The 23,471-nt window shown below is 37.9% G+C and overlaps 1 pseudogene; it reads right to left on the reverse strand.

Moving 5' to 3' along the window:
- Positions 1–12,946: 12,946 nt before the first annotated feature.
- Positions 12,947–22,026, reverse strand: LOC143683351 (ralA-binding protein 1 pseudogene; annotated as a pseudogene).
- Between the last annotated feature and the right edge of the window lie 1,445 nt (positions 22,027–23,471).

The raw sequence follows: 23,471 nt of genomic DNA on the forward strand, positions 1-23,471 counted from the left end.
TGACTAACTTCATCCAAACTGTTCTAGTTTGATTTTCATGCACCCAGAGCTAAACCATAGACAGTGAAGCACAAAGTACAGAATTAAATAAAATTCAATAAATATTTATTGAGCAATCTGTTTGTGCACGGTATTATTCCAGGAACCCAGGAGAGGGAGAACAACAGAGTAAAGTCTGACTACCTGAGGCTTACCTTCTAGAATTTTGCCATTTATAGTACCATGTAATTTAGGATACTATTATAGAATTCTGCCTTACATAGCACCGTATAATTTAGAAAATATATTTCTTAATATAAACAATGGCATATATGAAAGAATTTTTTTCATAAATGGTTTTACAAACCTTATCTTCTTACATTGGATCATCTTACATTACAACATTACAATGGTTGATAAAAAGGAGAGAGCTGATAACATTTTTTTAACTTTTTTTATTGTATAGTATAATATATATACCAAGCAAAGAAATAAAAAAGCAATAGTTTTCAAAGTACTCTTCAACAAGAAGTTACAGGACAGATCCCAGAGTTTGTCATGGGCTACCATACGATCCTCTCAGATTTTTCCTTCCAGATGCCCCAAAATATAGGAGGCTAGAAGGCGTAAATATTTTTTAACATCACAATTGACTTTTTTCTTTCTTTTTTGTGAAAAATAACATATATACATAAAAGCAATAAACTTCAAAACACAGCACCACAATTAGTTGTAGGACATATTTCAGAGTTTGACATGGGTTACAATTCTACAATTTTAGGTTTTTACTTCTAGTGCTCTAAGATACTGGAGACTAAAAGAAATATCAATGTAATGTTTCAGCAATCATATTCATTTGTTAAATCCTATCTTCTCTGTATAACTCCACCAGCTGATAACATTTTAAATAATAGTGAACCCAGAAATCCTCAACTAAATAGTGACAGATTTGACTACACAACACTTAAAATCCCAGATACACACAAGATATGTTAGACAGAAAATATGTACCGCAGAATTGTGGGTCCTTCAATCTCTAGTACTCTAGTATACATTTCAGTGCTATTATTTGTATTCATAATGTTGTGCTACCCTCAGCACCATCTAATACCAAAGCATTCCCATAACTACAAAAAGGAATCTTATTCACTTTAAGCCATAACTTCCCATGTTCTATCACTGCCCCATCCTTTGGTAACCTATATTCTAGATTATGACTCTATGAGCTTGCTTATTCTAATTATTTATATTAATGAAATTATAAAATACTTGTCCTTTTGTTTCTGGTTTATTTGATTTAACATGTTGTCTTCAAGGTTCATCCATTTTTGTCGTATGTATCAGAACTTCATTCCTTTCAATGGTTGAATAATATTCACTTGCATATATATACCACAATTTATTTATTAATTCATCAATTGATGGACACTTGTTTTACTTCCATCTTTGGGCAAATGTGAATAATGTTGGCAGGAACATCAATTTGCAAATGTCTGCTTTAGTCCTCACTTTCAATATTTTGGGTATATACCTAGTAGTGGATTATCAAATCATATGGTAGTTCTATACTTCGCTTTCTAAGGAAAGGAGTCACCAAGCTGTCACCAAGCTTCTAAGCTATCTTCCATAGTGGCCACACTGTTTTGCGTTGCCACCTGCAAGGAATGCATGTTCCTCTTCTCCACATCCTCTCCAACATTTATTTTCTGTTTGTTAGTGTTAACCATTCTAAAGGGTGTGAAATATTATCTCATTGTGATTTTGATTTAACTTTCCCTGATGTGATGACTGATGATGTTGAGCATGTTTTCATGCGCTTTCTGGCCATTTATATATCTACTTTTGGAGAAATAACTATCCAAGTCATTTTTCCACCTTTGTTTGGGTTGTTTGCCTTTTTATTGAAGGCTTTTGATTATTTTATTAATTTGAAGGATTTCTTGATATATTCTCCCGATATCATTAGTTTTTACCTATTTTCACTTAGCAGCTGTAGGGTGTGGAGTGGAGTTATATACCAAAATATGCAACACAATGGTACTGGCTTTTATAATTACCCAAATGATTACCTTTACTGGAGTTCCTTATTTATTTCACTTAGAATTATTGTCTAGTGTCCTTTTTTTTCCATTCCAAAAAAAGAAAAAAAACAAACCTCTCCTTAGCACTGTTTGTAGAACAGGTCTAGTAATGGTGAATTCTCTCAACTTTTGTTTATCTGGGAATGTCTTACTCTCTCCCTCATTTTTGAAAGAATGTGGCCAGACCCCACAGCTCCCTGCCACAGGAGTGGGGGCCAAGTGATGGAGACCACTGGCCAAGAGACTAAATTACTTGTATTTACTGTCGTTTATCAGCCACTTCCTCCCTTTCTTCCCTGGACGCTGTACAGTGTTATACCAGACTCCAGCACTTCAAAATATTTGATTTAGACATTTTTTGCCTGTTTAGTATTAGTTTGGGTGGAAAAACTGATTACTGGAGCTCACTTCTCCTCCATTTCCCCAAATCCTCTCCCCCTACTATCAAAACTGTAAACTTTTAGAAAGGAATAGAAAAGAGAGTTTATGTGAGTTTATTTTAGGCAAGGAGTATGTAAAGGTTTACAGCAAGTCTACTCCTAGTTGCCAAAACCTGGGAACAACTCCTGTGTCCTTCAACTAGTGAATGCATAAACTTTGTTAGTTTCATACGAAGGAATACTCCTGAACAATAAAAGGGATGAGCTGTTAATACATGCGGTGATATGGATGAATTTTAAAGGCAATTGCAATAAAAAAAGAAGCAAAGCTCAAAAGGATGAATCTTAAACAATTCTATTTATGTGACATTTTGAAAAAGACAAAACTTATAGGATTGGAGAACAGATCAGTGTATGCTAAAGATTAGGGTGCAAGGAGGTTCGAATACACAGGGCCATAAGGAGGGAGTGTTTAGTGGTTATTCATGAAGAGACTCTAATAATCCTAAAGTCTCTGCACCTAATATGAGAACTCCCAAATATGCCAATTACTAACCTTATAAAGCTTAAAATTGAAATGCTCAAATCCACAATAATATTCAGAGATTTCAATACTCCTCTCAGTGTAATATATTCAATAATTAACAGGAAATCTGTGAAAATATAGAAAACTTGATCATGACCCAAACAAGTTGATCTACTTGACATTTACAGAACACTTCACCTAACAATAGCTGAATACATATTCTTTCAGAATACAGAGAATATTTACAAAACTGCATCTAATTCTAGTTATTTCATAATTACATAAAGTTTGTTCTATGACCACAGTAAAATTAAGTTAGATATCAATTACAAAAATCTGGAAATTTCCCAAATGTTTAAACCAGATAATATATGTTTAAAAGTATAAGACAAAAAGAAATGAGAGGAAATTAGAGATTATTCTGAGCTGAAAAAAAAATGAAAACACTACATATCAATATTTTTGACAAGCCACTAAAGCAGTAGGTAGAGGAAAATTTATATCACTAAATGATTATTTTAAAAATGAAGGCAGGTTTCACGTAAATTACCTCAGCTTCCATCTTAACAATGTAAAAAAAAGAACAAACATAACTCATTATTTAAGCCAAAAAAAATACGTAATTGATGCCAGAGTGAAACTCATACTATAGAAAACAAACAAAACAAATACAGAATTCCTAAACAGATAGGAAAATATACAATGTTCATTAGTCTTCAGACTCAATAGTTTAAAGATGACAGTTCTCCCCAAATTTGTCAACAGATCAAAATCCCAGTAGGTTTTTTTGTAAACTGTGACAAGCTCATGCTAACATGTGATTGGAAATGCAGAGGACCTCAAATTGCCACAAAAAGGAGAAGGGCAACCTGAAAAAGAAGAACAAAGTTTGATGTCTAATACTGCATGATCTCAAGACTTATTATCTAGCAACAATAATCAAGATAATTTGGTATTGAGATAAATAAAGACAGGCCAGTGGGATAGAACAATGAGACCATAAATACACCATGCATATCTGGAAAGAACATGACAGTACATAATGGAAAAAGATACTAAGTCAATGCAGTGGAGAAAAGATAGTGATTTCCAGAAATGGTGCTGGGAAAATTTTACACCCATTTGGAAAATAAAGAAAATTTTGATATATACTTTACACCATATACAAAAATTAACTCAAAATAAAATACCTAAAATTATAAAACTTCTAGAAAAGAATCATAAGAAAATAATCTTTGTTCCTGGGTTAGGCATAGGTTTTTTTAGCTATGACACTAAAAGCACAATCCATACATGCACGGAATGTTGATAAATTGAACTTTCTCAAAATAAGAAATATCTTCTCTTCAAGCAACATTGTTAAGACAATGAAGAAAAAGCTAAAGACTGGGTGAGAATTTTTACAAAGCATATATCTGGCAAAACGACTTGCATTTATAGTACAGCAATAATTCTCAAAATACCCCTAAAATTGGGCAAAAGATTTGGAGGAGATATTTCACTGAGGAAGATAGTAAAATAGCAAACAAGCCTATGAAAAGGTGCTCACTTAGGGAAATGCGAATTAAATCCACAATAACATGCCACTTCCCATCTATTGAAAGGGCTACAAGTTAAAAGTAATGAAAGCAAGTGTCGATGAAGACTTAAAGGTACTAGAATCTCATACAGTGTTGGTTAAGAATGGCACAATTAGTTTAAAGTGGCACAATCAATTTGGAAGAAAATTTGGCAATTTCTTAAGAAGTTATTCCTATGTCTACCACATTGTCCAGTCATTCCACTCCTACATATTGTACCAAGTGAAAGAAAAGCTTCGGCCCATACAAAGACTTGCACGTGAATGGTCACAGAAGGTTTATTTTCAAGGCCTACACCGGAAATAACTCATATTTCCATCACCAGGTGATTGGGTAAATAGATAATGATATATACATACAATAGAATTCTACTTCACGAAAAAAGAAAGAACTTTTAATACATACAGCAATACAGATGATTCAGAAAATAATTATGTTGGATGAAGGAAACCAGACAAAGTTAGAGTATATACCATATGCTTTTATTTATACAAAATCCTTGAAAGTACGTACTAATCAACAGTAACTGAAAGCAGATAAGTGGTTTCTGGGAAATGGGGAATTCGGTGAGTTACGAATAATAGGGATTATAATGAATTTAAGAATATATTTATCATCTTGTTTGTGGTAATGGATTTACAGGTGTACATATGCGTCAAAATGTATCACATTTTACACTTAAATATATGCAGGTTATTATATGTCAACTGTATTACAAGAAAGTTGTTAAAATAAATAGGTGCTTTTTTAGTTTCCTAGGCTACTCAAGCAAATACCATGAAATGGCTCAGGTTAAACAATGAAAATTTTATTGTACATGGTTTTGAGGATAAGAAAATGTGCAAGCCAAGGCTTCGTCAAGGCAATGCTTTCTCCCTGAAGACTGTGGCATTCTGTGGCTGACTGCTTGCAATTGATCCTTGGTCCTTAGCTTGTCATATGGCAAGACAAATGGTGGCATCTCCCGGTCTCTCCCTTCTCTTCTGGGTTCTGCTGATTTTCAGCTTCTGGCTACTTGCACTGGTTTTCTCTCTGTCTGTCTGAATTTTATTTGTCTTATAATCAGGAAGGGCCTTAATCTTATTGCTGGAACCGTTGTAGATTGATTGAGGTGGGCCACACCTTAAATGAATAACTGCATCACATGCTGCTTACCATGGAATGGATTAAATTTAAGAACATGTTTTTCCAGTGTACACACAGCTTCAAACCACCACAGGTACATAGATAGGTATATAGAAAGAATCTTTTATAAGAAAAGTTATTATAAATTTGACTACATTAAAATTAAGAACCTCTATTTATTTATATACAGTGAGGAAAAACATTTAATTACTGCGGAATTAAGTAATCCATCCTCAAAAGGCATAAGGTCTTTTGATAAAAAGTTCTTTTAAATAGCAAGACAAATAACAACCAAAAGGGAAACAACCTAAATAACCAAAATTAGGGGACTTGATAAGTGTATTTTATGTTATATTCCTCTATTGGATCATTGTGGAAATCATCGGAAAAAATGTTCTATGCCTTAGGAAAAATATTCATGATATATTAAATGGAAAATTCTTGTAAAGCCTAAACCCATTTTTAAATCAAAGAAATTTGGTTGTGTCTATGTATGCATGCACACATGCAATTGTGTATGTCATATATACACATGAAAAAATCTATTCTGAAGATATAGCAAACTATTTATGTTTGTTACTTATAAAAGATGACATTGCATGGGGGTTTAGACACAACTTCAAATGTACATATCTACATTTTTATCAACTAATCTATCATCTATCTTTCTACATTTATCTATCTCATCTACCTACCTTTCTATCTATCTATTTATAGGCATATATTAATTGGAGTGCTTACTGGTGAATTTTACTTTCTTTTTTGTGTTATTCAATGTATTTCAAATAGCTCTAAAAATGAAAGTAGCTTTGTATTTAAAGAGTGGAATTTATTTTCTCCTTCACTTTGATTTTAAAAACTATCGCCATATTTTCTTTGAATCCGAATGCTAGATTTTCATTCAGATACTGTGATGCTTTTATATGGCTTTAATTTTCTCCTGAAATTAAAACTAAATTCAAAATTTTTTCTCAGTTTTTAAAAGAATTCTGGGGTTAATTTCAGCGACTGAGGTAAAGATTAAGTTCATTAACTATGTTTCTTAAATGGCTGAAAGGATTGCAGACCTCATTCTAGTTAAGGGAGTAAATAGCCTATTTTCAAACACTTTTTTTTATTATTTCACTCTGGGAAATGCTAATTTTACTGGCAGCTTGTGAACTGATGACAAATAAATTTTTTACATGACAAAATAAATAATGACCAAATAAAATATTGTGATCAGAAATGACAGGCAATTTACCTTTGAGTATATTGTGAAGATAAAATTCTTGATGTACTAAGCCTTGAGTGCTTCCTTGAATTATAAAATATAATTATATTTTAAAAATCTGACTTTTGAATCACCATCTGATTGTCTAAGGATAATGTTTTTAAAATTAGAACTAAATTTTTTAAATTTAAGTTTGACTACATTCATGATTAAATCATCCTATCTGATCATCAACTCAGTAAAACATGAAATTGATTTGATTACTAAATCAAATTAACCATTCTAACAGTTGCTCTCATCTGCTAACATTCATTCCAGGTACTCAGAACATTCCTTAGTAGCCTTAGATATGTACTGTGCCCTGAAAAGACGAATACAGCTTCCAAGATTGCTAAACATATTCAGAAAATTGCAGTAGAATTAGCGAAATGTAGTTCAATGAAGAATGCTATACGGAGTGGCTCTGTAAAGTGTAAATTTCTGTTTAGGCTGAATATTTACCAAAATTCCCTTTACTATTTATTTATGATTAAAGTGGACCATAAAAGGGATTTCTGTGAGAGATGTTTGTGTGTGTGTGTTTAAAGATTTTTATCCACATACCATATAATCTATCCAAAGCATAAAGTCAGTGGCTCTTGGTATAATTGCATAGTTATGCATTCACCACCACAATCAATTTGAGAAATTCACTTTGGTCTGAAAAGAAAAAAAAAAAAAAAAACTCATACCCCTTCTACTCCCCTATTATTGACATTTAGCTTTGGTATGGTACCTTTGTTGCAACTGATAAAAGAATATTACAACGTTATTGTTAACAATAGTCCTCAGTTTGCATTAATTGCATTTTTCCCATATAACATCTTATTTTAACACCTTGTAATAATAACATATGTTTGTTGTAGTTCATGTAAGAACTTTCTTATAACCACAGTCATCGTCTACCACAGGTTTCATTGTATTATACGGCATCATGTTTTATCCTCTCTCTTTTCTTCCAGTGAATTCAGGACCCTACTTTTCCCCTTTCAACCATATTCACACACAGCATTGCTAATTACTTACAGGATTGTGTTACCATCACCTCTATACATTTCTGAACCTTTACAATTAATCTTATTATATACCTTAAGCATCATCTGAGCATTCTCTACCCTCTTTCTATCTCCTGGTAGCCTGTACTCTAGATTTTAACTCCCAGAGTTTGCTCATTGTAATTAGTTCATATTAATGAGTCCATACAATACTTGTCCTTTTGTATCTGGCTTATTTCGTTCAATCTAATGCCCTCAAAGTTCACCCACATTGTTGCATGCATCAGGACTTCCTTCCTTCTTACAACTGCAAAATACTCTAACGTATGTCTGTCTGTGCTACGGTTTGTTTATCCACACATCAATCCATGGACAATTGGGATGTTTCCATCTATTTGCAATCATGAATAACGCACCTATAAACATCCGCGTGCATCTGTTCATGTCCCTGCTTTCAGATTTTTTGAATAAATACCTAGTGACAGGGTCACTAGGTCATATGGAAGTTGCATACTTAGGTTCCTGAGGAATCACCAAACCGGCTTCTAGAGAGGGCTGCAGCCATCTGTAAGAGATTTTCAGAGCGAACGGGAAGCAGCACCCACTTTGTAGCTCACATGCATTGTTGCTGACCTGCTGACTCACCTCTTTGGCAGCAGCCGGGCCTGAAACCTCCACTTCCATTCGGTGGCTGTGATGCCGGGGGCCGGGTGTATGAGCCTAGCTCCCTGATGAAGGGCCTCCGCCGCTGCAGGACACCCATATCATCAGGATCAGAGGCAGCAACCGCTCACAGAGCTTCCTACTGTCCTAGCCGGCCTCAGTGCGTGCTTGTGGGCACCAGCTTTTCCTTGTTCTCTCCCAGTTTGTGTTCATCTGCCCTCTCACCTGCCTGTCCCGTGGACCTCAAGCTCCACCCTCCGACGACGTGAATACAGCAGAGATTTATCTTAGGCATCTCCCTCAGTTTCACCAGGCCAAGTTCCTCCAACAAATCCCTTCACATATATACGCTGTGGTTCTGTACCTTTGAATGAATGTTAATTGATTCACTATGATGGAGACTTAGATACTTTAATTTTCATTTTAATTCCTCATGAGAAAAAAAATGTTTTTTTAAACGGATAGTAAATTGTTATGAAAAAGTAATTTTAAAGGAGGTAAAAGTAATACCTATATCATTAAGTACTAAATGAGTGCTGACTAACATCGAAGGTACGGTGGTAGAAGAAAAACGACATTCGAGAACAATACTGGAATGATGTTACACCTTAGCATTTTGTTCTGCTCTAAAAACTATCTTTTCTGTTGGCTAAGAACCCCATGATTCAATTTGCACCTGAAATTCCCCCGCTAGTCTCACGTTATTAAAGAAAAAGACTTTATATCAAGTAGCAAAATGCTAAGATTATGCAGTAGTTGCTCCTGCAACCCTGTCCTACCAGTACGGATTAGTTTATTACATTAGATAGCTAATAATTTGCAAGATCAAAATGCTGACACTGGAGTTTTAGAGGAGGGGGTATGCATTTCAGTAGGCCAAGAGCATACAAGCAACGGACCCCAGATGGCAGAGGTCAGCTTGTGGGCTCTGGGTCAGGGAGGGCAGCCCTCTGCTGATGGCTCCATTAGAGGATTACATGGGAACAGAGATCCTCCACGGGTGTCATGAACAAGAAAAAAATGTTTCAAACTATCCATGGTAGTTTGAAGTACCTGGTTAGCCAGCTGATTAAAATACAAGAATCCAGAACATGAAGGAAAATATTTAAGGCTTGAGAGCAAATCTTATGGCTTTAATAACTTAAAAATATTTTATTCATAAGACATTTATTATGCTTATAAAGTTTATATGTTGCATTATTTTATTAAGCATATAATAGTGTAATATAACCACAAATTACCAAATATATTTATTATGAACAAATTTACAACTCAACATGTATATAACTGGGAATATGTTCCAATTTTTTTATGGGTGTAAGATATGCTGGTTTTGAGAGACTAAGGAAGTCTCTTTTCATTGCTTGATCCTTTAGTCTTCCTAAAACATAATTCAAAAAATATCTAGAAATGACCAATATTTATAATAGTGTTATTGAAAACCTAATATTATTAAAATATTTCACTACACAGAAACTGTGTTATTCAGATACTAGAAAAACACCCTAGACGAGGGCAAGATGTTTTCTCTTTTTGTTTTTTTCTTGTTTTTCACTAATGTATCCTAAAAACCTAGAACAGTGCATGATAGGTGATAGTAATTTGCTGAATGTCGCTACAATAGCCATATAAAGTTTGCAACATATTGTATCTTATCTTGGTAACGAAATCACTTTCAACTATTTTATTTCAGTCCTTTATTCACCTCCAGGTACATCTTCATAAGCAAAAATTAGAAAAAAAATGAAGCAGTTACATTGGATTCAACATACCAGATTTGGCAGATAGAACAGTTTCTTCCCACCAAATTTTGGGAATGATAGAAAACATATTTACAAAGCCAATACTGAGCCAGTTTCAAAGCTAAAGAGAAGGTAGAACAGGAATTATAAGGTTGCAATATTAGTTTGGAAAATGTCCCAAAACATGTTTAGCCCAAAGGATAAAGAGATGAGGAGATAATAGGAAAATGGACACAAGGAAGATAGAAGTCAAAGCACCTTCATTTTTTATTAGAAATTTGGAGGTTGGTGACTAGAAAAAATATAAACAAGTCAATATTTGAAAAAATAATAGCCAAAGCATTCATACAATTGAATAGGGAGATATTTAATGAAATTCCCAGACAAAAAAACATCAAGAGAAAACTCAGAAACTACTACTCAGAGAAAAAAATCAGGTCACCTCCAAAGGAGAAAGATTCACTAACCACGGGATTGACAGCAACGCTGGATACAGGGAAACAAAGGGGCAACATCTTCAAAGTGCTGGATCCAAAATTCTCAATGCAGTCAAAGCGTCATTCAAGATTGAAAGTGAAATAAATGTTCAGTCAAATAAAGACCCAGAAAATCACCTGGTAATGAGCTTCTCTGAAAGAACCAATAAGGTCAAGAAATTGATAAAACATTTTTGTCAAATAAATATTGTAGCGAAAGTCATATTTTAAAATAAAAATATTTCATTTAATTTCAGGTGATTTGAAAGTGACAGATACAGATGACTATAGAGTAGAGAGAAATAAAAATTTTAAAAATGCACTACAGTTATTAGAGAACTATAAGCTTAAAGATGTTAGTTAACATTTATGGGTAGCCAGTAGACTAGAATTAAAAGGTGTCATTTTCAAACTGGTAGAAATGATAGAAGGAGAAAAGGAACTAAGAAAACTTAAATTTATATAATTTTATATTTTATTAAAAAAATTCTTTTGTTTAATTATTTGACCAATATCTCATCACTGGTGTCTGAGGTTTCCTTCTTGGGACCAGAAGAGTTGCAGTACCAAGAGGGTTGTAGAGGTATGCTTGCACAATTGACTCTGCAGCAGCAGTGATCCTTCCCTGACCACTTCCTATGATGTGGGACACCCAGGCTAACCTGTGACTTGGGCATGAATTGAGAATGTTCCACAGAAGATCAATTAAGTAGACAGCCAAGGTTTAATATGAAAGACTGCTAATAGTTTTTAAATGCATTAATAGAGTTGTGCATCTCCCCACTCCCTGCCCCCGCCAATGGCTATTGAATTTATTTGCTTCATCAATAATGGTCCTGGCAAAAATTAGTTAGCCAACACTTGAGACATTTATAATGAAATACTAATTTTAAAAATCCCTGACACCTTGATAGAAATTAATCATTTATTCCCACAGGAATCTTTCCTATTGTCAGCAAATATAAAATGAATGCAATTTGACATACAGGACAGCAAGAGGGCTTTATACATTTATATTTGACATCTGACCGTATTTTCAGTCACCACAATATCTCTTCTCCAGATTAAAAAAAAAATAGTATGTTGGTTTCTATAACAAAGCTTTTTTTTTTATTTCTGTACAAAATTCAAATAATGACCAAGTCACAACAGTGCAATATGTGGAGGATAAACAAACAAACAAAAACATCAAACAAGCGCTGAAAATAAACACCGACTGGAAGGAGGCGAGGATAGAGCGCTCTTGGGGGTCTCTCATCACCTTGGGGGGTGGGGTTCGTTTGCAGTCAGGAGCTCCTGCGCCTTCTCCTCGCTGTGGTCCATCCTGATGGTCTCAGGAGCTGGCCTGCCGGAAGCCCCGGATCTTCTAGACTGGAGACTGTAGCGGAAAAACCGGGTGGGGAGATCCTCGCTACCATTAAAAGGAAAAGCAGTGTTTACTTTTATGGCTCAATCTGGTCGGCTGGATTGTCCAGCAACCAGCTGATTGAAACGCCGCGTATCAGAGCGCACCTGTGGTTCACTAGGGCAGTGGGACTTTTACATTCCTCCTTGAGCGAGCAATACAAGCCATTCTGCTTTCACTGAAGGGTCAATCACAAGGAGAAACAGAACTTTCTGTGGATGGATCAGGTCCACCTCCCTCAGTGGAAGACACTGGCCGATCGCTAGCCGTCAGGAACACGAAGTTCAGGCGTCTGCCCCGGCTGCCCGGCACGTCCCACAGCACCGTTTTGTCCTCAGCCGCGAGGCGGTCGGAGACTAGGACAGGCTGACTGTGGTTGAGAGCAGCAGACCGAACCGACAAGGTGGGCCACAGTGACTCCCAGTAAGGGCCTTTCTGGCCAGTCGGAAATAGGATGCGAAATTCCGTTGCATATTCTGCACGAAAAAGGTTATAAAGGCGCAAGCAAGAGTGACTAGGCAAGCAGAAATCCCAACGGAGAGACAATGGATCAACCCAGCAGGTAGGCATACAATATTCAACTTCCATTATTTTCCCCTTTGAGAGAAAGAGATCTTGATCCTGCAGTGATTTTAAAAAGCAAGGAAAACGATTTTGGGTTTTAAAAGAAGACATTCGAGGGTTAAGAGTTATTTTAATAAAATTTTAATAAAAAGAAAATTAATCTTCAACTAAGCTGACATTATATAGAAAAACACATCTGTCCTCTCCAAGCCCCAAAATACTTGCAATGCTTTGTCCCCCATATAACTTGAACTTGAAGGGTAGAAGTCCTTGGTATGAGACAAAGCAGAGTCTCCGAGAATAGAAGACGTTTTACATATAATGTACATTGCACGGGGATTTTCGGTGTTACAGTAAGATGCCCAGGTCTTTTTAAGTCTAGAGGATTCTGTGATCATCCCACACGGCTGCTCAGATTGGCATTTCCTTCCTGTCTTTGCTTGGTGATTGCTTCCCTGATCTTGGCTACCTTTGGCTGCTCTTTAACTGCTTTTGTCTGGAGGGCACTGTTTCGCGGCGGTGGAACCACACCCTCGTGTTTCTCGGGTTCTTCTTCCGGCACCTGCGCTGGGACTTGGTTTGCTGCATCTGGAACAGCCCGAAGCTGCGCACACAGCTCTGATGGCCTCTCGCTCTTCATGAATCGCTTGATTCAAATGATTTTTCTTTATTTTTAGCTCTTCATTCTGTCACTGTATGTCTTCCAGAATGATCTGCAGTTCGTCTTCATCATCACTCTCACTTTCAGAGGAATATTCCTCAGTTTCACTTTGACCATGCTGCTGACGAGTCTAGATCTCAGGAATTTTCACTCACAGGCGTTCTGTCTCTTCCGTCTCAGAAGCAATCACCAGCGAACGAACTGTCCATGGCCAGGAGCTCTTCCGACTCCGTCAGGATCTCGATTTCCTGGGTAAGGAGAATATTTATAACTTCTTCATTTTCACTCATTTCTTCTTTAGAAACATCCTCTTTCAAAGACAGGCTCTCGCTTGTGCAATCTTGGCTTTACGTTCTTGTCTTTTAGTTTCTCTCAGTTTTCTATTAAGAACTGTCAGAATTCTTTGTACTTCCCATAATCGTTCTTCTTTAGATAAATCTTTTGTTCTACCCTGCAAATCTCTATGTAAGCAATTCAAGAGAAACTTCTGTCTTCTAATCTCCTCCTTGATGCTCTCCTGGATGCCAGGCATTGTGAGCATCATAGCCATGTCAGAGCAGACAATGGACTTTGTCATATGCTTTAGAACCACATCTCCAAAGAGTTCTTGCATGTGTGTGAAAGACCCATATAGGACATGATTGCTAATCTGCACAGAGAGGTTAAGGACCATAGAAATGTTTTGTATGTCCAGTTTCGTTTGCACCTCCTTGGAGAGAACAATGGTCCATGTGCACGATTAGCCAGGAGATGAGATGTTTGCACTCGGGCAGCTCCTTCAGCAGACTCTGGGCCTCTTACACCTTCTCGCCTTCCGTGCTCCTCCCACGTGCCTCTCCCACGTACCTCTTTAAACCCCGGCATCAGCTCTTTGATGCGCAAGTTTTCTGGAAGGTCAAGCAGATACGCTTCAGCAAACAGGCTATAGCATTTGGCTCATATTCTTCCAACTTTGGAGACTCTTCTCTGTCATAGGCTGCTTTTAGCTCATCCACCTTTTATTTAATTCCTGAAACTCTGTAGATGCCTTCACACTTCATGCCGTCCTTCTTGAGGTCATCTACATACTCCCAGAAACCTGCTTGCAGCTGAACGCCATCGTAATCGTAGTCTCTTCACTGGGGCAGCCAGGAGAATGCTAAAAATGGGTCTGAGGCACCTGAGGCACCTCTGGCCCCTGCGTTGGCTTTTTCTTTTTCTTCTTTTCTTTCCACTGTTTAACAACATCAGCTGCTGTCTCGTCTTTTGACTCCTCTTTATGTTTTTCTTCTTTGTGCTTTTCTTCTTTGGGTTTCTCTTTTAAAGTCCTTCTCCTTCTTTGTAGAAAAGCTAGGCTTCTTGGAGATATGGATTCCCTTGGACCTCTTTCATTTTGGAAGGACTTTGGGCTTTCTCTCCAGAGCTATCTTTCTGAAAGGCAGCATAGCTTTCCGTGTGTTTTACCTTTTTCTTAAATTTTCCTTTTTTCTTCCCGTGGTCTTTCTCATCATCAGACGCTGTATCAGGAGGCTGTCGTGGGGAGGTGAGTTTCGCTGGTCCAGTCCAACCCAGGGAATTTTGTCAGGCTGAGAGATCTTCAGAGCTGGGGGTCAGTGTTGACTAGGTTCCACCCTGAGGTGTGCACAGGTGCTGCTGATGGGACACAGAAAGCATTCAGCCATTCTGACTCCCTGCTGAGGAGGCAAAGGTCTCTCTATTATCTGCCCATCACACCTGTGCACACCGCCGCTGCCCCAGGCGCAGCACCCCTGGCCGGCCTCAGGAGCCCTGTCCCCACCCCGCTCAGCCGCTGCCTGTTAACAGTGATTGGGACTGATATAGTTTTAGTAGGAATATTTCACTTTAAAATGTATTGCTTCCTCAAGCCCCATTCTCCCATTCTCATTCAAATACAAATTTAAGTTTTCGCACTCCATTGAGAAACTCCATTGGGTCCAGTTCTTACAATAACTTGCACCTTGCCATACAATTGCTTAATTTATAATCTGCAGATCACTGGACCTATTAACATCATTGGATAAAATTGCTGAAATGCATGTTTTAAATCTAAAAAGTTTTACCAAGTAATTATGCATGTCTAAACATTTTAATTTTGTTTTGCCCACTTTGGAATAATGGAATCACAACATTTCATTCATTTTCATGGTTATATAGCATTCCATGTTGAAAATATGTTGCATGTTTTTATCTATGCTGTTTATTGACATCTGCTAGCACCATTATGAGCACAGCTGCTGTGAAAATTCTTGTGTAATTTCCCCTTTGCACATAAGCATACATTTTCATAGGGCATCTACCTAAAAGTGAAGTTGCTGGGTAGATTATAACTTTATTCAAATATAAGAGATGCTGTGAACATTTATCCCAAAGTGGTTGTATCAATTTTTACTTTCACCAGTCACTTATAAGAAAGATTTTCTTTGCTCCACATCCTCACCCATCCTTAGTGCTGTCACAAGTATTAAATGAAAGCCTATTTGCTGATTGTGAAGTAGTATTAAATTATGCTTTTCATCTACATTTCCTAACTAGTAATGAGATTGAGGACTATCCATAGTTTCCTGGCCATCTAAATTCTCTTTTATGAATTTCCTAATTCTTCTGAAATTTTTTAACAGTCGGTTTGTCTTTATTCATCTATTTTTATAGATACAAGTCTTTATAGTCAGGATACAAGTCTTTCCCATTTTTGTGTGTTGTCGAGGTAATATCTGATTCTGTGCTTTGCCTTGACTCTTTATCAAAAGAGACACAAATTGTGCCTTTTGTTAAGCATAAAATCTTAATTTTAATGTTATCAAATGTATTAACAGCTTCCTTGCTCGTTAGTGCTTTTGTATCCTGTTTAAAAAGTCTTTCACATCACCAAGGCGATCAAAACATAAGCATCTTATTGTTTTGCATTCTCAATTAAGTTCTATGACCTAACTATAATAATTTTTTATTATTTTTATATTATTTTTAGGTGTGGTCAGAGATAGGGATCAACTTGCATTTCATTCCATATACATAACTAATAGTAATAATGCAATTATTTAAATTTCCATTTTCCCACAGACTGAAGGACTGTATTTGTCACTAGGTAAGCTCTCATGTATTTAGGAATCTGTTTCTATGCTTTCCAGTCTATTTAACTGGTTTATTTGTATATGCTGTAGCACTATCAAACTCTCTTAAATATTTAAGTTTTTAATTAATGTCTTAAGCACTTTTGAATAAATCCTGTACCTTCCTCTTCTCAAAGAGTATCCTGGTTATTCTTGTCATTTATATTTCCATATCAAATTTAGAATCAACTAATCTTACAAGATAAAAAAAGAAAAAAGGAGGGAATATGTGATGATTAGGCTCTTCTGTCAACTTGACCAAGTCATGATACTTAGTTATCTGGTCGGGCAAGCACTGGCCTGACCATTCCTGCAAGGATATTTCATGGCTGATTAATAGCCAGTAAGCCGGTGTATTACATCGTAAGTCACTTGATTGCCTCTGTAGCTGATAATATTTGCCATAAACTAAGGCCTGTATTCTACCAATGAGATAATCTAACCAGTTGAAAACTTTTAAGGAATAAGAGAAACTTTTTCACTGCTTCTTCAGCCAGTGAGCCCCTCTTATCGAGTGCATTCAAACCCTTCACCAAAGCTGCCAGCTTCATGGCCTGCTCTGCAGATTTTGAACTCTTCCATTCCCATGGGTGCATGAGACATTTTTATAAATCTCATATTTACCGATATCTCCTGTTGGTTCTGTTTACCTAGAGAGCCCTGAGTAATACAGCTTGGTACCAGGATTGGTTCTTGTGAAATAAAATCTTAAAAATGTTTTTTTTTACAATTGGTTTTCTACCCTGATTAGATGCAAAGGCACTAATGACTCTGTTTCCAATAATCAAGATGGCACAGACAGTCCATGGGGTGAGTTGGCAAGAGAGATACTCAAAATATCCCCACCACATTTTGCTAATTGTATGTTTATATGAGGCAAGGCTCTGAATGAGAGTGTTTTTGACACCTTTAGAGAATTTTCTGGAATCAAGAGGTATAAAGATATTGGTTGGCTGTTGTTAGATATGCTGGATACAGTGATGAGGGAAAGGGATGAGATGATGGCTGCATATGTGCAGCTTAAGTGCCATATAAGCAATGTAAAAGTTCCATGTTTGCTCTGAAAGAAAATTGTATTTCCTGTAGTCACAGACTTGAGATCTCTGAAAACTAGACACAAAGCCTCACTGTGCCAGTAGCAGAGTTACAACAAACTAAAATCTCAACCTTGCAGAGTTCTGTTGTTGAAGTAAGGGCTTTGATTGGAAAAGAATGGGATCCTGAAACTTGGAATGGAGATATATGGCTTAATAATGATGGCAGTGAGGAGATGGAATCCCTGAAATGGGCTGAGTATTTGTTAGATAGACCTGTAATGGACTGCCTGAGGAAAGAGCTTTCCCACCTCCAGCCTGCCTTGAGGAAACAGTTTCCCAGCTTCCAGTCTGACCCTAGAGGAGTCTGCCACCTAATAAGATTAACCCTTCACTGTCTGCTAACCCTGTAACTGCCTCCCCTGGGGAAACAGCCCTCACTCCCCTGTTGTCAGAGACTAATCCTGTTTTACCAGTTGAAACTCCAATGGAGTGCTGTCAGGTGATTGACTTGAAAGACACTTCTATTTCTTTTCATGATCCATCCCCACCACCTCTCTTTTCTTCAAGACTTGTAACTAAAGTCCCAACAGGTCCCAAAAGGTGAGGTACAAAGTGTGACCCATGAGGAAGTTCACTATACTCCAAAAGAACTGCAGAAGTTTTCCAATCTACATAGACTGCAATTAGAGGAATATGTATGGCTGTGGAATAATGGTGGAAGGAATATTAGGTAGGATCAAGCTGAATTTATTGATATGAACCCAGTAAGCAGAGATTCTGCATTCAATATTGTAGCTCAAGGGGTTAGAAAGGACATTAACAGTTTGTTTGAATAGTTGGCTGAAACATGGATTAAAAGGTGGGTGACACTGAGGTCAAAATGCCAGAATAATATAGATGAGGGGGTCCAGAGGCCTGGAGAGATTGGAATGTTAGAGTGGATTTAACATGGAAGACCTGCTCACACACCCCAGGAATGTTCAGAGGACACATCTTTAACCAGATACTTAAGATAAATTAATGAGACTAATGTTCTGTAGTCAACCTTCTCTGTAGGTCAGATATTACTTTGGGAATTGCTGACACAGTGCTACAATCCTTAAACAGAATGGAGTATTGGATTCCAAGTTGGCAGAAGCTATGTGGCAGCAACTAACCACCATAGACAAGTTGGGTGTGGCCACCATAGTGGAGCAGTCAAAATAATCTGATACAAATATTTGTAGTGTTGGCTAGTAGATCATGCAGTACCTAGAAGTAAAATACTTGGGCAGTCTACTGAATTCTTGTTTGAGCTATATAAGAATTCTAGGTCAAGTGAACAGAAGTCAAACTTGAATTACAAAAACAGAGTCACAGGCCATTAATAAATTCCCAGGCAAGACGGTTTACAGACCCAGAACCCTTGAATGAGTGGATGGCCAGGTACCCTTGGGGAACGACCCTTTACCACAGCCCAAAATTTACACTGTTAACCTTCCTCCTACAGCCTTTTACTAAGGAAATGATCAGACATTTGGGGGATTATTAGACATTGGCTTAAAAGTGACACTGATTCCAGAAGACCCAAAACATCACTCTGGCCCACCAGTCAGAGTAGAAGCTTATACATGTCAGGTAATAAATGGAGTTTTAGCTCACATCTGTCTCACAGTCTGTCCAGTGCATTCCCAGACCCATTCTATGGTAATTTCCCCAGTTCCAGAATGCATAATTGGAATTGACATACTCAGCAACTGGTAAAAATCCCCACATTGCTTCTCTGACTTGTGAAATGAGGGCTATTATGGTAGGAAAGGCCAAGTGGTCACCTGTAGAACTGCCCCTACCTAGTAAAATAGTGAATCAGAAACAATACTGTTTTCCTGGAAGGATTGCAGAGATTAGTGTTTTAAGGACTTGAAAGATGCAGGGGTTGGTGATTCCCACCACATCCCCATTTAACTCTGTTTGGCCTGTGCAGAAAACAAATGAGTCTTGGAGGATGACAGTGGATTATCATAACTTAACCAGGTGGTGACTCCATTTGCAACTGCTGTTCCAGATGTGGTATCATTGCTTGAGAATGTCAACAACTCTTCTGGTACCTGATATGTTACTGATCTAGCAAATGTTTTTTTTTTCTTTTCTCAATAACTATCAGTTAAGACCACCAAAAGCAGTTTGCATTCAGCTAGCAAGGCCTGCAGTATACATTCACTGTTCTGCCTCAGGAGTGTATCAACTCTCCAACCCTAAGCCACAATCATGTCTGCAGGAAAAATGATCATTTCTCCCTCCATACAAGACATTACACTGGTCCATTATATTCATGATATCATACTTATTAGACTTAGTGAGCGAGAAATAGCAACTTCTATAGTCTTATTGATATCGTCAGGGGATGGGAGATAAATCCAACAAAAATACAGGGGCCTTTACCTCAGTGAAATTTCTAGGTGTCCAGTGGCAGGGGGCATGTCAAGACATCCCTTGTAAGGTGATAAGCTGTTGCAGCTGTTCCTTCCTATGACCAAAAAGAGGCATAATGCTTTGTTGGCCTCTTTGGGTTTTGGAGACAACATATTCCTCATTTGGGTGTGTTACTCTGGCCCATTTTCTGATTGACTAGAAAAACTGCTAGTTTTGATTGGGGACTGGAATAAGAGGAGGCTCTAAGATAGGTCCAGGCCACTGTGCAACCCGCTCTGCTTCTTTGTCCATATGATCCAGCAAATCCAGTGGTGTGCTGGAAGTGTCTGTGGTAAATAGGGATGCTGTCTGGAGCCTTTGGCAGGCCCTAGTAGGAGAACCACACTGCAGATCCTTAGGATTTTAGAGAAGAGCCTGAACATCTGTGTTGGTTTGAAGCTATCATGTACCCCAGGAAGCCATGTCCTTTAATCCTCATTTAATATTGCTGGGTGGAATCTTTTTTATTGTTTCCAAGGAGATATGGCAGCGCAATTGTGGGTGGTAACTTTTGATTAGATGACTTTTATGGAGATATGTCTCCACCCATTTAAGGTGGAGTTGCTTTAAAAAGGAACCATTTTGGAATAAGCTTTAGTGCCTTGAGAGCCACCAGAACCAGCGGAGACAACAGAATGGACAGAGCCCTGGGGAAGCCGTTGAAGAGAAAGCTGGCAGATCTTGCCATGTGTTTCTCCAGCTGAGAGAGAAATCCTGACCATCATTGTCTTTCTTGAACCAAAGTAACTTTCCCTGGATGCCTTAACTTGGACATTTTCATAGACTTGCCTTAATTTGGACCTTTTCACATCCTTAGAACTCTCAACTTGCAACTTAGTAAATTTTCCTGTGTAAAAACAATTCCATTTCTGGTATATCATATTCTGGCAGCTTGCAAACTAGAAAATATCACTGCAGATAATGACTCCCCTTTTGAGAAACAGCTTTAATCTTGCTACTGGGCTTTAGTAGAGACTGAATGCTTAACTATGGACCACCAAGTTACCATGAGACCCCAATTGCCTATGAAGAGCTATTGTCTGATCAACCAAGTCATAATGTTGGGCATGCACAGAAGCACTCATCATACAATGGAAATGGTATATAAGAGATAGGACTTGAGCATGTCCTGAAAGCACAAGAAAGTTGCATGCACAAGGAAGTGCCCCAAATGACCATGACCTCCATTCTTGCCATATTGCCTTCTCTTTCGCCCCAAATAACCATGACCTCCATTCTTGCCATATTGCCTTCTCTTTCCCAGACAAGATCTATGGCCTCTTGGGAAGTTTTTTACAGTCAGTTGACTGAGGAAGAGAAAACTTGTGCCTGGTTTATAGATGGTTCTGCATAATATGCAGAGACCATCTGGAATTGGACATCTGCAACACTACAATTCCTTTCTGGGATGTCTTTAAAGGACAGCTGTGAGGGGAAATCCTCCCAGTGGGTAGAAATTTGAGCAGTGCACCTTATTTTGCTTGAAAAGAGAACTGCCAGAAGTGCTTGTATACTGACTCATGAGCTGTTGCTAACGGTTTGGCTGTATAATCAGGTACTTGGAAGAAGCATGATCAGAAAATTGGTGACAAAGATGTCTGTGGCATAGGTATGTGAATAAACCTTTCAGAATGGGCAAAGAACATGAAGACATTTGTGTTCCATGTGAATGCTCACCAGGGTGGCTTCAGCAGAGGAAGGGTCTAATAATCAAGTGGATAAGTGACCCATCCTGTGGATACAAGTCATTCTCTTTCCTCAGCCTCTCTTGTCATCGCCCAATGGGCTCATGAACAAAGTGAGCATGGTAGTAGGGATAGAGATTATGCATGGGCTCAGTAACATGGGCTACTAATCACCAAAGCCAACCTGAATACAGCCACTGCTGAATATCCAATCTTCCAACAGCAGAGACGCACATCCAGTCTCCAATTTGGCACCATTCCTTGAGGTGATCATCCTCCTGCCTGGTGGCAGGTTGATTACATTGGCCCACATCCATTATGGAAGGGGCAGAAATTTGTTCTAACTGTAGAAGACAAGTACTCCAGACATGGGTTTGTGTTTCCTCACACAATGCTTCTGCAAAAAATATCATCCATGTACTTATGGAATGCCTTATCCACTCATCATGATATTCCACACAGCATTGTTTCTGATCAAGGAACCCACTTAACAACAAATGAAGTGTGAGAATGGGCACATACTCATGGAATTCTCTGGTCTTATCATGTTCCCCACAATCCACAGGAAGCTTGGTTAATAGAACAGTGGAATGCTGTTCTATTATTTGGTTCGAAGACCAAATTATTGTGCTACCTAGGTGACAATACCTTGCAGGGCTGGAGCGGTGTTTTCCAGGAGGCTGTGTATGCTCTGAATCAGCATCCACTCTATGGTGCTGTTTCTCTCATAGCCAGGATTCACAGGTCCAGGAACTGAAGGGTGGAAATGGGAGAAGCAACCACTCATTATCACCCCTAGAGATTCACTAGGAAAATTTTTGCTTCCTGTCTCTGAAACCTTAAGTTCTGGTGGTTTACAGGTTTTAGTTCCAAAGTAGGAGTGCTCCTATCAGGAGATACAACAATTCCATTGGACTGAAAGTTAAGCCTGCCACCTGGCCACTTTGGGCTTCTCATGTCACTGAATCAACATGCACAAAAAGGGATTAGTATTCTGTCTGGGATGATTGATCCTATCAAGCAGAATTATGGACTGCACCTACACAATGCAGGTAAAGAAGAGTTTTCTGTAATACAGAAGTTCTCCCCTAGGGTTTTTCTTAGACTACTAAGAAAAGTACCATGCCCTGTGATTAAAGTCAATGGAAAACTGCAACAACCCAATTTAGGAAGGACTACCAATGGCCCAGAAACTTCAAGGATGAAGGTTTGCATCAGACCACCTGGCAAAAACCATGTGCAGCTGAAGTGCTTGCTGAGGGTAAAGAGAACATGGAATGGGTAGTAGATGATAGTGATAAATATGAAGTAGAACCATGTAACCTGTTTTAGAAATGAGGACTGATTGTATGAAAATTTCCTTCCTGTTTTATTATAATGAAGTTTACATTTGCACATAAGAAAATATTTTGTTTTTCCTTATTATATGACTTAAGTTGTATTGTTCATGTTATGGTATTTAAGTCATAGGATATAGAGTTTAAGGGCTTGCATCCTATTCTGGAGAGATGTAGTGTTTCCTGTTGTATGCAAGACAGTTGAGTATTGTTAGGCAAAATATGTCTGTTATTGTGTTGTATGTGGGGATTATGTGTGTTTCAAAGTGATGTGTATAGCTGCCAGGTTGACAAGGGGTGGACTGTGATAGTTAGGTTCTGGTGCCAATTTGGCCAAAGTGATGATGTACAGTTGTCTGGTCAGGCAAACACTGGCCTGACTATTGCTGCAAGGATATTTCATGGCTGGTTGATAAACTGGAAGG

The sequence above is a fragment of the Tamandua tetradactyla genome, chromosome 5 (assembly GCF_023851605.1).
Source record: "Tamandua tetradactyla isolate mTamTet1 chromosome 5, mTamTet1.pri, whole genome shotgun sequence".
Lineage (NCBI taxonomy): Eukaryota > Metazoa > Chordata > Mammalia > Pilosa > Myrmecophagidae > Tamandua > Tamandua tetradactyla.